This window comes from Nycticebus coucang, chromosome 4 (assembly GCF_027406575.1).
Source record: "Nycticebus coucang isolate mNycCou1 chromosome 4, mNycCou1.pri, whole genome shotgun sequence".
In the NCBI taxonomy this organism is placed as follows: Eukaryota; Metazoa; Chordata; class Mammalia; order Primates; family Lorisidae; genus Nycticebus; species Nycticebus coucang.
The window spans coordinates 98,071,733-98,087,798 of record NC_069783.1 but is presented as its reverse complement, the minus strand read 5'-3'; the positions used below and the strand labels follow the sequence as shown (position 1 = coordinate 98,087,798).

The window sequence follows — 16,066 nt, the reverse complement described above, 5'->3', positions numbered from 1 at the left end:
TGCCGCTTTGGTGTATGTGTCTGGCACCCTAGTGGCTGAGCTACAGGCGCCAAGCCACATGTGCATATTTTTACCATAAAATAACAAATTTTAAAGAGCTGTATTAAATACATGCACATCAATTTGCATGTTTCTAACTAATCAGGATCATTTTACAATTGTATTATGAGAAGTTGAGAAATGGTTTTGATGGCCAAATCCTATCTCTTATTCCTTCTCCTTTCCAAGATTGTCTCATAAAAGAACATACCTAATTAGATAAATAACAAAACAGAAAAAAAATTGGATTAATCATCAAACAGGTTACCTAAACGAAAATCCATAGTAAAGCAAAGTATGTGGGCCAATGTCAAAAGTATAGCATCCTAAATTCCAACTTGAATTTAAATCTTATTACATATGTAGCTGAACTGACAAGGATCATGTGTCAGTGATAAAAAACCTGGAAAAAGAGGCCTTTTATTTATTCACAAAGCCTTTTGAGGCCACCGAGAGAATAAAAAGGTAGTTCTTAGGAATACTGGAAATGAGGGATACATGGAAATTCTGCATTTCCACTCAAGTTTTCTTTGAATCTAAAACTTCTCTTCACAATAAAGACTATTAATTTGAACTGACAATAATACCACCATGTTCCTTCACAAAAATCATAGTACATAAATTAGACAAAGATTTATTTCAGAACATATAAAGTGAGCCTACACAGCTTTAAGGCAATCAATCCAAGAAGAAGGAGCAAGATTTAGACCTTGTACATGGCCAATAGCAAAAAAAAAATAAATTCAACATAAGTAGTCATCAGGGAAATGCCAATTTAAATCAACAATTGGATGCCAATATAATAGCTGAAATAAAACAGACAACACTGGATCCTGGCAAAGAATTGGAGCAACTGGATGGCTAGTGGGAGTCTGAACGTGCATAACAAGGTTGGAGAACTGTCTGACAGATTTGTGTCTATTCATGCAACAACTAGTGTTCAGGAATAAACAAAGAAAAACAAAACCTACAGAAATATGCACCATGAATGAATTTCATACAACACACTGTTTTGTAAAAGGAATCAGTCATATTCACAACAATTAATGATATATTATGTGATACCATTTATGTGTTGTACAAGAAGATTCTTTGTACAAAATTTCTTGCTGATTTTGGAAGCCAGAAATGTTTCCTCTAAATGCATTGGGGAATGGCAGGGCTTAATGGAATGAATCTTGAGGACATTTTCTGGGAATTGGAAATGTTCTTTCTCGTTGGGCTAGTGAGCACATTAAATTGTTAAAATCCCTAAGTTTATAACCATAATCTCTTAAAGTCATCATCCTTACTGACTTCACCAATTCATTAAGCTGTGAAGATCTGTGCATTTTATTTTAGGTGAATGATGCCTTGGTACCAATACTTTTAAAAGTGCATGCTGAGCAAGGAGACAAGATGGCGGACTAAAGCCAGCTTTCAACAGAGGCTCCCGTCCAGAAGGAGAGTTAAGGGACAGGAATTTAGTAAGTATCCTGGTGGATTTGAGCCGCACCAAAAGAGAAGGTTGAAGAACGCACATCAACACCGCTGAGGCAAGCTGTGATCACAAGGACGCAAACAAAAGCAAAACGGCTCAGTTCTGGATATTCTGAAGCCACACCCCCTGTCTCCATGGGCAACCAGAGGAGGCCACCAGTGAGCAAAGGATTTGCCTGACGCTGCTCACAAACCCGGGAAGCTTCCAGGGCAGGGCCAACACAGAGAGGTAATCAGACACAAACCTCCAGCAGCAAAGATGTTTGAACTCAGAACAGCCCGTCTTCTGTAGGTGATTTTAGCAGAAACAGAGACAGAACCCCACAAAGTTGTCTGTTCTGTTCTGTTCTGTTAGCAACATCAATCAGGGACAGGGCTAAGCCTGAGTAAACACCTCCCTCCCACCACCTGCATCAAGCACTCAAAGATGTCAGGCCCCATCTGCTCCTGCTAGATAGTGGTAGACTGCAGGGGTCTGGCAGACTTCCTTGCAATTCAGGCAGGTGCAAACCCCTGGAGTATCTGTTCACTACAGGCAACTGGGTTAGCCATCTGCAGAGATACCAGTGACTGGGTCTGATGGAGGGGCAAAGTGGGGAAGGAGACATCAACCTTCCCAGACTGATCTATTTGCTAGGTGGCTCCTCCTGACTCCACGCAGCACTGGAGTAAGGCATATCAGAGGAGTCACCAGACCCCTGTGATCCAGTTCCCAGAGACCTCTTGAACTCTCCCACCCGAGACAGGTGCTGATTGAGACAATCGATTTGGACCTTTTGAACTGAACTAATAGACTGAGGACTTTTCAGGTGGTGCCCTGGGTATGCGGCTGTAGGCAGGTTTGATTTTCCTTTTCCAACTGGTGCCAGAGGTGGGCGGGCGGGGTGACTTAATTGCTGGTTTTTCCACACAGCTGAGACTTCAAGCCAGAGTAAACGTTACAATAGGATCGAACAGAAACCAGCTGAAAACAATACAGAACCACTTAGCCCCACCACACAAGACAGGGCCCCAGTTTCTCAGGTCACAACACTGTACGGGGAAAAAAATCAAAGGGAGTAAAATAACCATGGGGCAGAATCAGCGGAAAAACTCTGGTAATATGAACAACCAGAATAGATCAACCCCCCCAAGAAAAGATATGGCAGATGTGATTGAAGATCCCATTCATAAACAACGGGCTGAGATGTCAGAAATCGAATTCAGAATTTGGATTGCAGACAAGATTAATAAAATGGAATTAGGAATTCGAGGAGAAATTCAAAAGTTGTCTCAAGAATTTAACGAGTTTAAAGAAAAAACCACCAAAGACTTAGACACACTGAAGCAAGAATTTACAGCCCTCAAAGATATGAAAAACACAGTAGGATCCCTCAGCAACAGAATGGAGCAAGCAGAAGAAAGGATTTCTGACATTGAAGATAAAGTCTTCAAACGCTCCCAATCTCTAAAAGAGGAAGAGAAATGGAGAGCAAAAACGGACTACTAACTCAAAGAACTCTCAGATAATTCGAAGAAAAGCAATATACGAATAATTGGGATTTCAGAGAATGATGAAGTGGCCTCGAAGGGCACAGAGGTCCTTCTGCATGAAATTATGAAAGAAAATTTTCCAGATATGCCTAGAGAATCTGAAATTCAGATAGCAGACAGCTTCAGAACCCCAGCACGATTCAACCCCAATAATTCATCCCCCAGGCATATCATAATTAGCTTCACTAAAGTTAACATGAAAGAGAAGATTCTCACAGCAGCCCGGCAAAAGAAAACTATTACGTACAAAGGAAAGAATATTAGAATAACTGCAGATCTCTCTGCTGAAACTTTTCAAGCCAGAAGAGGGTGGTCATCAACTTTTAATCTCCTAAAGCAAAATAACTTTCAACCCAGGATCTTGTATCCAGCTAAACTGAGTTTCATTTATGATGGAGAAATTAAATACTTCAATGACATTCATATGTTGAAAAAATTTTCCATAAGTAAACCAGCTCTGCAGGATATTCTCAGACCTATCCTCCACAATGACCAACCCAATCCTATACCACAAAAGTAAACTCACTCAGAAACTTCGGATCAAACTCCAACTTCCACACTGGCGAGAGGATTAAAAATGTCCACTGGACCTTTGAAAAACTCGATACCCAAAATTCCACCAGACTTATCAATACTCTCCATTAGTGTGAATGTCTTAAACTGTTCTCTAAAGAGGCATAGGTTAGCTGACCAGATATTTGTTGCATACAAGAGTCACATCTTAACTTAAAAGACAAATACAGACTCAGGGTGAAAGGATGGTCATCCATATTTCAGGCAAATGGTAATCAGAAAAAAGCAGGTGTTGCAATTTTATTAGCAGATACAGTAGGCTTTAAACCATCAAAAGTAAGGAAGGACAAGAATGGTCACTTCATATTTGTTAAGGGTAATACTCAATATGATGAGATCTCAATTATTAATATCTATGCACCCAACCAGAATGCACCTCAATTTATAAGAGAAACACTAACAGACATGAGTAACTTGATTTCCTCCAGCTCCATAATCGTCGGAGTTTTCAACACTCCTTTGGCAGTATTGGATCGATCCTCCAGCAAGAAGCTGAGCAAAGAAATCTTATATTTAACCCTAACCATCCAATATTTAGATTTAGCAGACATCTACAGAACATTTCATCCCAACAAAACTGAATACACATACTTCTCATCAGCCCATGGAACTTACTGCAAAATTGACCACATTTTAGGTCACAAGTCTAACCTCAGTAAATTTAAAGGAATAGAAATTATTCCTTGCATCTTCTCAGACCATCATGGAATAAAACTTGAATTGAGTAACAACAGGAATCTGCATACTCATACAAAAACATGGAAGTTAAATAACCTTATGCTGAATGATAGCTGGGTCAGAGATGAGATTAAGAAAGAAATTGCCAATTTTTTGGAACAAAACGACAATGAAGACACAAACTATCAGAACCTCTGGGACACTGCAAAGGCAGTTCTAAGAGGGAAATTTATAGCACTGCAAGCCTTCCTCAAGAGAATGGAGAGAGAGGAAGTTAACAACTTAATGGGACATCTCAAGCAACTGGAAAAGGAAGAACATTCCAACCCCAAACCCAGTAGAAGAAAGGAAATAACCAAAATTAGAGCAGAATTAAATGAAATTGAAAACAAAAGAATAATACAACAGATCAATAAATTAAAAAGCTGTTTTTTTGAGAAGGTCAATAAAATAGATAAACCTCTGGCCAACCTAATCAGAAAAAAAAGAGTAAAATCGCTAATATCATCAATCAGAAACAACAAAGATGAAATAACAACAGACTCCTCAGAAATCCAAAACATCCTTAATGAATATTACAAGAAACTTTATTCTCAGAAATATGAAAATCTGAAGGAAATTGACCAATACTTGGAAGCACCCCACCTTCCAAGACTTAGCCAGAATCAAGTGGAAATGTTGAACAGGTCCATATCAAGTTCAGAAATAGCATCAACTATACAAAACCTCCTTAAAAAGAAAAGCCCAGGACGAGATGGTTTTACGTCAGAATTCTACCAAACCTTGAAAGAGGAATTAGTACCTATATTATTCAATTTGTTCCAAAAGGTAGAAAAAGAAGGAAGACTACCCAACACATTCTATGAAGCAGACATCACGCTGATCCCCAAACCAGGAAAAGACCCAACAAGAAAAGAAAATTATAGACCTATATCACTAATGAATATAGATGCAAAAATATTCAACAAGATTCTAACAAACAGAATCCAGCAACACATCAAACAAATTATACATCATGACCAAGTTGGTTTTATCCCAGGGTCTCAAGGCTGGTTCAATATACGTAAATCTATAAATGTAATCCAGCACACAAACAAATTAAAAAACAAAGACCATATGTTTCTCTCAATTGATGCAGAAAAAGCTTTTGATAATATCCAGCATCCCGTCATGATCAGAACACTCAAGAAAATTGGTCTAGAAGGGACTTTTCTTAAACTGATAGAGGCCATCTACAGCAAACCCACAGCCAATATCATATTGAATGGAGTTAAATTGGAATCATTTCCACTCAGATCAGGAACCAGACAAGGCTGCCCATTGTCTTCATTGCTTTTCAACATTGTAATGGAAGTTTTAGCCACCGCAATTAGGGAAGAAAAGGCAATCAAGGGTATCTATATAGGGTCAGAAGAGATCAAACTTTCGCTCTTCGCAGATGATATGATTGTGTATCTGGAAAACACTAGGGACTCTACTACAAAACTCCTAGAAGTGATCAAGGAATACAGCAGCGTCTCAGGTTACAAAATCAACATCCATAAATCGGTAGCCTTTATATACACCAACAACAGTCAAGTTGAAAAAGCAGTTAAGGACTCTATCCCATTCACAGTAGTGCCAAAGAAGATGAAATATTTGGGAATTTACCCAGCAAAAGACGTGAAAGATCTCTATAAAGAGAACTATGAAACTCTAAGAAAAGAAATAGCTGAAAATGTTAACAAATGGAAAAACATACCATGCTCATGGCTGGGAAGAATCAACATTATCAAAATGTCCATACTACCCAAAGCAATATATAATTTCAACACACTCCCTATTAAAGCTCCACTGTCATATTTTAAAGATCTTGAAAAAACAATACTTCATTTTATATGGAATCAGAAAAAACCTCGAATAGCCAAGACATTACTCAGAAATAAAAACAAAACAGGAGGAATCACACTACCAGACCTCAGACTTTACTACAAATCGATAGTGATCAAAACAGCATGGTACTGGCACAAAAACAGAGAAGTGGATATCTGGAACAGAATAGAGAACCAAGAGATGAATCCAGCTACTTACCACTATTTGATTTTTGACAAGCCAATTAAAAACATTCAGTGGGGAAAAGATTCCCTATTTAACAAATGGTGCTGTGTGAACTGGCTGGCAACCTGCAGAAGACTGAAATTGGACCCACACCTTTCCCCATCAACTAAGATAGACTCTCATTGGATTAAAGATTTAAACTTAAGACATGAAACTATAAAAATACTAGAAGAGAGTGCAGGGAAAACCCTTGAAGAAATCAGTCTGGGTGAGTATTTTATGAGGAGGACTCCCCGGGCAATTGAAGCAGCTTCAAAAATACACTACTGGGACTTGATCAAACTAAAAAGCTTCTGCACAGCCAAGAACACAGTAAGTAAAGCAAACAAACAGCCCTCAGAATGGGAGAAGATATTTTCAGGGTATATCTCTGACAAAGGTTTAATACCCAGAATCCACAGAGAACTCAAATGCATCAGCAAGAAAAAAACAAGGGATCCCATCGCAGGCTGGGCAAGGGATTTGAAGAGAAACTTCTCTGAAGAAGACAGGCGCACGGCCTTCAGACATATGAAAAAATGCTCATCATCTTTAATTATCAGAGAAATGCAAATCAAAACTACTTTGAGATATCATCTAACTCCAGTGAGACTAGCCTATATCACAAAATCTCAAGAGCAGAGATATTGGCGTGGATGTGGAGAAAAGGGAACACTTCTGCACTGCTGGTGGGAATGCAAATTAATACATTCCTTTTGGAATGATATATGGAGAACACTCAGAGATCTAAAAATAGATCTGCCATTCAATCCTGTAATTCCTCTGCTGGGCATATACCCAGAAGACCAAAAATCACAACACAACAAAGATATTTGTACCAGAATGTTTATTGCAGCCCAATTCATAATTGCTAAGTCATGGAATAAGTCCAAGTGCCCATCGATCCACGAATGGATTAATAAATTGTGGTATATGTACACCGTGGAATATTATGCAGCCTTAAAGAAAGAAGGAGATTTTACCTCTTTCATGTTTACCTGGATGGAGCTGGAACATATTCTTCTTAGTAAAGTATCTCAAGAATGGAAGAAAAAGTACCCAATGTGCTAAGCCCTACTATGAAACTAATTTGGGGCTCTCACATGCAAGCTATAACCCAGTTACAACCTAACAATAGAGGGACGTGGGAAAGGGAGGGGAGGGAGGGGGGTGGTGATTAAAAGAGGGGGATCGGTGGGATCATACCTGTGATGCATCTTACAGGGGTATTTGCGAAACTTGGTAAATGTAGAATGTAAATGTTTTGGCACAGTAACTGAGATAATGCCAGGAAGGCTATGTTAACCATTGTGATGAAAATGTGTCAAATGGTCTATGAAGCGAGTGTATGATGCCCCATGATCATATCAATGTATACAGTTATGATTTAATAAAAAAATAATAAAAGTGCATGCTGTAATAATCTTGCAATTCATAAAAGAAAAAAAGATTCAAAGTAACATTTCTTGTGAAAAGGGAATTTCACCAGGCTTTTCACCTTACTGGATTTATGACTAAAGTCCAGACAAACCAGGGATTATCCCTATAGATGATATAATTCAGCATTATATGACTAAGCTGTGTGTCATGTTATTTTTCCATAGACTAATGGGACCAGCTGGAGTTAGGGTGCAGTAACCTGCCACCTGGTGATCCCACAAACTCAGCAATGAGTTTCCAGAACTGTTCCCGTGTGCAACATAGGCAGGATAAAGTACAGAGTTTACCAAAACAGTTGCCCAACTTATAAAATCTTCCCTACTGTAAACAACTTTAAAATGTGGACTAGCAAGAAATATCGTGAATCCACATCTCAAATAAAGAATATACACTCTGTGAAGCTTGAGGATTGCCTTTTTGGAAGTGTTTCAGGAAATCCTTAGCAAATAAAACAGTCATACCCATAATTATTATGATCTTAATAATATGAGAATAGTATCCTGAGTCCAGAACACATATCTATAAAGTAACCCAGGAGTCCTGAGAGTTTGGTATAAGGTGTGAAGAACTAATTTAAGGAGATTGGTGATAGGGTGAGATTGCTAAGGTTGAGGTTATTTCTTCTTTTTCCCTTTATATTGTGTTATAAACAACAAATGTAATAAGAGTGAGCAAAGTGGAATGATTCTGCTTTGGTAACTTTCTAAAACACATGAAGTCCTTCTCTGTAGTTCTATGTAGATTCCGTGTGGGAAAAATCTTTAAAATTGTTGTATAAAAGTTCTAAGTTCTCATTTTATTTATTTATTGATTTTTCTAGTGAGTCCTCTGAAACAATCCAGGCTTTTGAAATCATCATTTTTTTCTTTCTTTTGACATGTATTGTTTACAGCTTAGACGCACTGAAAAATTGGAAACTGTCTTCTAGAATGCTTAATGGACTTTTAATACATGTTGGTAAAAGATGTACATCCTAAAATTCAGATCTGTTTTCCTTTTAATATCTCATTTGCATGTGTGCCTGTGTGCACATGTGTCTTTTGCAACAACAAAAAAAATCTTTCCTTTAATGTTCTTGGGTCCAAATTTTTTTAAATGTTTGCAAAATTCTATTCTTTATCCATTGCTCACCTGAAGCTGGTCAGATTGCCCTTAGAAAACCCCCTTAAAACATCCTTATCTCTCTGTAGCAGTGTCTGATCATATTCTACTCTTTTCCTTTATCTTTTGACCCTGATTAGCCCCTTACAAATAATGGAAAAGGCCAAATCCTGCCTTAGGAAACACCATAAAATGCACAAATTATATCAGTTGCATTGTCTGGAAAACTTAGAGAAAGAAGCAGTTTATATAAACAATGTGAAATGCAACCATACTTATATACCAATATATACTATTCCATTATATATTACAATATATACTATATAACCACTATTCATGTGGTTTTTATTTTTAATGCAAGAATGACTATAAATTCATTTATTACTCCAAAAGTTGTTATAGTTAATGATTGCTATTGGCACTCCAGAAATATCAGATTGGTTTATTCAACAAAGAAGCTATATTTTTGAACAAGTTTAAATGTTAAGTATTCTTATTTCCTATTTTAAGATAAACAGTTTGCACATTTAGGTAAAGAATGCAAGGAGGAGGGAAATAAAAAGAGAATTGATATCACCTGAAAAATTAATGGAGGGAAAGCATCACATTTAACTCATTAATGAATTAAAGGAGCCCAGCAAAAAAGTTAGAGTTATTTACATTTTACATGTGTAGAAGCTGAAATTTAGAGTGAAGTCCAAAATCACACCAAACAGAAAAAGCTGGAAATTGACATCTATCCACTCTGATGCTAAAATGATTTTTTGTTATGAGGGAAAAACTGTTTTTCCAAAGCAATTATTTTACTACCTAAAGAGACCAACCGGAATCATTTTAAATGCTCAGTAAATCTCATTTCTCTGAAGCTCCTAGACAAATGAATTAATTTAAATAATTAATCTCTTTAGATAGTGGATGGTAGGCCACAGGACAATTTTCCATCAACTAAGATGGAAGTATACACCCACTTTCATCATAATTAGCAGAATACATATAGATTAGTGTGTGTGTAGATATATATATTAAACATATGTATATATATATATTGCTTTTCACAACCAAGTACAACATTTTGAAATGATCAAAATGTCTTTACAAGTTTTAAATTTTAATAAAAAACAGTTTTAAAAATAATTTGCTCCACATTTTTGCTGTTTGAGTGGACTACTTTTGATACCAGTCTGAGAGAATATCTCAAATTATCTTCTAACCTGGATAAGAAAATATTACTAGGCTGGTGTTGCGCTCACACCTGTAATCCTAGCGATCTGGGAGGCTAATGTGGAGGACCATTTGAGGTCAGGAGTTTGAAAACACCATCTCTATAAAAATTGAAAAATTAGTCAGGCATTGTGGCAGGTGCCTATTGTTCTAGTTATGCAGGAGGCTGAGGCAGGGAGCCCTTGAGCCCAGGAGTTTGAGGTTGCTATGAGCTAGGCTGATGCCACGACACTCTAGCCTGCCAACAGAGAAAGACTCTGTCCCAAAAATAAAAAATAAAGGAAGAAATTGTTATTATCATAACATTTCCTATTTTCTACCTTACATATAGACTTTCAATTAACACTTTTTTGCTAAGTCTTAGGAATGTTCCATAGATAAATTAGAATAATATTTTTAAAAATATTTTTAAAATTAATTTTATTAATTTTATTAATTTAAATTAATAAAAATTTAATTAATGTTCCAATTCCAATTTAACCATTGGAAGGCATTTGTCTCATCTCTTATTTTGAAAGGAATATTGGCTCAATTAAAATATTTAAATATTAAGAAAATGAAAATTTAAGTACAGTCTGCCTAGCATAACATTTCAAAATCTATAGCTTTTTAGAACTTTAATGAAAAGAGACAAAATGGCTAACAAGTGTCATGGTTATAGCAGCCCTTTAGTCTTTAATCCTTATTTCAATTAGAGCTGGGATTAATTTCAACTTTATCACTTCTAAAAATCTCATAAATCCATATCTAACACACTGTTTAAAAAAAAGTAATGAGCCAAAAATAAGTTGACTTATCATATGTACAAGTATTATCAGATATTCTACATAGTTTAGAAGATTTAAATATAAAAATGCATATGATTAATAAGCAAATTATTTTAAAATACATTTTATAAGAAGTGGGCTGTTAGAAAATGAATTTTTATTAGCATAAATTGGGATACATGTCTGCTTTGGATGGTCAATATGTGATGGAGTGTCTGCCCAAAACAAAACTAGTCATTAACACACATTAGTGTGCCCTTGTGATGCTTAGGGTTCTCTGAAACCTACTTGATGAATAAGATATTGTTTCTGAAATTGAGGAGCTTACAGGTTTACATAAACTGAAAGAAACAGAGAAAGAAGTGAGATATTTATTCAATAAGAGCTAACCTCACAACAAAATATTCATAAGAATATGAAATTGAAATATATACTGGTATACAGCAAATTATAAAAGTCAAATTATTATATGGACACCATTACAAAAGTAGCATAGATTTTAGGCACTTATGGAAAACTATATTTTTCTAGGATTTATTGAAAATATTATATTTCTTCACTCCATTGATTTTAATTATTGAGAACTCATACTAAATAAGGATGTACTATTATATTTGGGCTGCTATATTCAAAGTTCATTAAATTATAAACTTATTAATACTCTCTGACAATTGTTTGACTGCAGTATGGAAAACAATTCCTATTTTTAAAAATTATTGTCTTTAATCATCATCAATGAAAGATTCATTATTTAAAGATTCAGGATGTATTCTTCAGAAATATCAAATGTTATGTCTTCAATGCACCAATGCTGAGGCTCTTCAGTGGACTGTTTTTCACACATCTCCCTCTGGGAGGCCCTTCTTTCTCCATCATCCCCATTGGTTATGTCTGGAGAGTTAATAGGGCACATGTCCTACTTCCTGCCTGTAAATACCTTGGTGATCCTGCCTTTGTCTCTGCTTTTAAATTTACGCACTCAAAATTTCCTTTGGCTCTGACCAGTAATTCAAGACTTTGTTCATCTTATATCTGCTTTTTTTCTAATCAGTTCTATGGGTCATTAGTTTCACTCACTAATCCTTTCAAGCCACATGTCTTTCTCTTGATTTGATTTTGGACACTTTGGTCCCGTCACCCTGCTGTGGGAGAACATAGCTTTGTCTCTCTTCTTTTCTGCTACGTAGTCAGACTCATGACATCTGTGATTGTTTCCAGTTAAGAGGCTACGTCTCTCCAGGCTTCTCTGACTCCTGATCTTCCAAACACCTCCAAATCGCCCTTCCACTTAATATCCCAATTTCAGTGAATAGCCATTACCTCTCCAGAAACCTTGGCGTAGCACAGAAACATAGGAGTTATTCTCACTACCTCTTTCTTGTTTCATTCAGTCTGTCTTCAAGCCTCCTAGTATCTCTGTAATTTACCTCTCCCCAGATTCTCTTCCCAGACCTCTCACTGCTTCCCAGACCTCTCACTATCATTGTGTAAACTAGCCTATGAACTGGTCTTTGTGAATCCCGTGTTCACTCCTAAACTACTCTACTAGAAGACCCTCCCCAGTACAGCCAAAAAGGTCCTTTAAAAAGGATTGATGATATCTTCTCCCTTGTCAATCATTCCATTACTCATTTTATCCTAAAGCTAAATTCCTATTCTGGCCTACAGAATTTTACATCATACCCGCTAAGCCCCCTCATTATTCTTCTGTGTTCATGCACTTCTAACCAACCTTTATCTATTTCATTTGCCATTTGTTACCTATCCTCACAGTTAACACTTCCACACATTAGCTTAAACGTCATATTTTAAGGAAAATCTTCCATGAACTTCTCACAACCCACCAGTTTCTTCATATATATACTTTTGCAGAATCCTGTAGTTTTCCTGTGGGATATTTATGTGTGTGCAAATTGTACATGTATTATATGACTATGTAATCAATTTCTTGCTCTGCTACCACAATAGAAGCTACACCAGAAAGGAAGCAGAGTTTGTTTTACTAACAATTATATCCCTAGGACTTGACACTATATTTGGTATATAGTAGGATATTATTAAGTATTTATGAATAAATAGTAGAGGAGGAAGGGGGTTAGGGAAATTAGAGTGTATTATTGGCATTAAAGTACTATCATCGAACTATAGCTCTCGTTTCCAGGCATGGTAGCTCACACTTGCAATCTCAGATACTTGGCAGGCTGAAGCAGGAGAGTCATTTGAGGCCAGAAATTTGAGACCAGCTTGGGCAAGATAGCAAGACTCCATCTCTAAAAAAATTATACATACATTTTTATACACAGAAACAAAACATGAAATGTACTTGATTTTAAATAAATTTATCTTGAGAAAAATGCTTCTTATGAAGGTATCAGATGTATATTAATGTGATCTCTCCTTTGCTGAAAGAAAACACTAAATTGTCTAAACATTTTTCGTGTGTGTGTGAGGGAGATTAAAGGCATAAACTGATCAGTTATACTAAAAAAATATATACTTTGGTCCAAGAAAATGAAGTAAAAGGTTAGAAAGGAAATAAATAGTAGAGCCAAGGAAAGTCAGTAATGGCAGCAATGTTCAAAGACTTTCCTAACAATAAGGATAAACAATTAGCTAAAGAGATCTGAGCTATAGAGACTAAAATAAATTGGGATGCTCAGTAGGAATATTGTAAAACCGACTTGGTCATGATGTATGATTTGTTTGATATGTTGCTGGATTCTGTTTGTTAGAATCTTGTTGAATATTTTTGCATCTATATTCATTAGTGATATTGGTCTATAATTTTCTTTTCTTGCTGGGTCTTTTCCTGGTTTGGGGATCAGAGTGATGTTTGCTTCATAGAACGTGTTGGGTAGTCTTCCTTCTTTTTCTACCTTTTGGAACAGGTTGAGTAATATAGGTACTAATTCCTCTTTCAAGGTTTGGTAGAATTCTGACGTAAAACCATCTGGTCCCGGGCTTTTCTTTTTGGGGAGATTTTGTATGGTTCATGTTATTTCCGAACTTGATATGGGCCTGTTCAACATTTCCACTTGATTTTAGTTAAGTCTTTGAAGGTGACGTGCTTCCAAGTAATGGTCAATTTCATTCAGATTTTCATATTTATGAGAGTAAAGTTTCTTGTAATATTCATTAAGGATTTTATGGATTTCTGAGGAGTCTGTTGTTATTTCGTCTTTGTTATTTCTGATTGATGATATTAGAGATTTTACTCTTTTTTTCCTGATTAGGTTGGCCAAAGGTTTATCTATTTTGTTGATCTTTTCAAAAAACCAGCTTTTTGATTTATTGATCTGTTGTATTATTCTTTTGTTTTCAATTTCATTTAGTTCTGCTCTGATTTTTGGTTATTTCTTTTCTTCTACTGGATTTGGGGTTGGAGTGTTCTTCCATTTCCAGTCTCTTGAGATGTCCCATTAAGTTGCTTACTTCCTCTCTTTCCGTTCTCCTGAGGAAGGCTTGCTGGTTCAATATATGTAAATCTATAAATGTAATTCAGCACATAAACAAATTAAAAAACAAAGACCATATGATTCTCTCAATCTATGCAGAAAAGGCTTTTGATAACATCCAACATCCCTTCATGATCAGAACACCTAAGAAAATTGGTATAGAAGGGACATTTCTTAAACTGATAGAGGCCATCTACAGCAAACCCACAGCCAATATCATATTGAATGGAGTTAACTTGGAATCATTTCCACTCAGATCAGGAACCAGACAAGGCTGCCCATTGTCTTCCATTGTAATGGAAGTTTTAGCCACTGCAATTAGGGAAGAAAAGGCGTTCAAGGGTATCCACATAGGGTCAGAAGAGATCAAACTTTCGCTCTTCGCAGATGATATGATTATATATCTGGAAAACACTAGGGACTCTACTACAAAACTCTTAGAAGTGATCAAGGAGAGAATGGCCCACATCTCAAAATCTCAAAACTGCAGATGCTGGCATGGATGTGGAGAGAAGGGAACACTTTTACACTGCTGGTGGGACTGCAAACTAGTACAACCTTTCTGGAAGGAAGTATGGAGAAACCTCAAAGCACTCAACCTAGACCTCCCATTTGATCCTGCAATCCCATTACTGGGCATCTACCCAGAAGGAAAAAAATCCTTTTATCATAAGGACACTTGTACTAGACTGTTTATTGCAGCTCAACTTACAATTGCCAAAGTGTGGAAACAGCCTAAATGCCCACCAACCCAGGAATGGATTAATAAGCTGTGGTATATGTATACCATGGAATACTTATTCAGCCATTTAAAAAAATGGAGACTTTACATACTTCGTATTAACTTGGATGGAAGTGGAAGACATTATTCTTAGTAAAGCATCAAAAGAATGGAGAAGCATGAATCCTATGTACTCAATTTTGATATGAGGACAATTAATGACAATTAAGTTTATGGGGGAAAGCAGAAAGAGGGACGGAGGGGGGGGCCTTGGTGTGTGTCACACTTTATGGGGGCAAGACATGATTGCAAGAGGGACTTTACCTAACAATTGCAGTCAGTGTAACCTGGCTTATTGTACCCTCAATGAATCCCCAACAATACAAAAAAAAAAGAAAGAAAAAAAAAAAGAAATGATCAAGGAATACAGCAGCGTCTCAGGTTACAAAATCAACATTTATAAATCGGTAGCCTTTATATATACCAACAACAGTCAAGTTGAAAAAACAATTAAGGACTCTATCCCATTCACAGTGGTGCCAAAGAAGATAAAATACTTGGGAGTTTATCTAACAAAGGACGTGAAAGATCTATATAAAGAGAACTATGAAATTCTAAGAAAAGAGATAGCTGAGAATGTTAACAAATGGAAAAATATACCATGCTCATGGTTGGGAAGAATCAACATTGTTAAAATGTACATACTACCCAAAACAATATATAATTTCAACGCAATCCCCATTAAAGCTCCACTGTCATACTTTAAAGATCTTGAAAAAAACAATACTTCGTTTTATATGGAATCAGAAAAAACCTCGAATAGCCAAGACATTACTCAAAAATAAAAACAAAGCAGGAGGAATCACGCTACCAGACCTCAGACTATACTACAAATTGATAGTGATCAAAACAGCATGGTACTGGCACAAAAACAGAGAAGTAGATATCTGGAATCCAGCTAATTACCGTTATTTAATCTTTTA

At 36.3% G+C, this 16,066-nt stretch overlaps 1 long non-coding RNA gene across 1 annotated transcript in view; it reads right to left on the bottom strand.

Annotated features, from left to right (window-relative positions):
- Positions 1 to 13,729: 13,729 nt before the first annotated feature.
- LOC128584646 (uncharacterized) overlaps positions 13,730 to 16,066 on the bottom strand; it is a 52,791-nt gene continuing 50,454 nt past the window's right edge. Inside the window, exon 4 of the long non-coding RNA XR_008379704.1 lies at positions 13,730 to 14,392. This is a non-coding gene — a long non-coding RNA (uncharacterized LOC128584646). The remainder of the gene's footprint in view (positions 14,393 to 16,066) is intronic.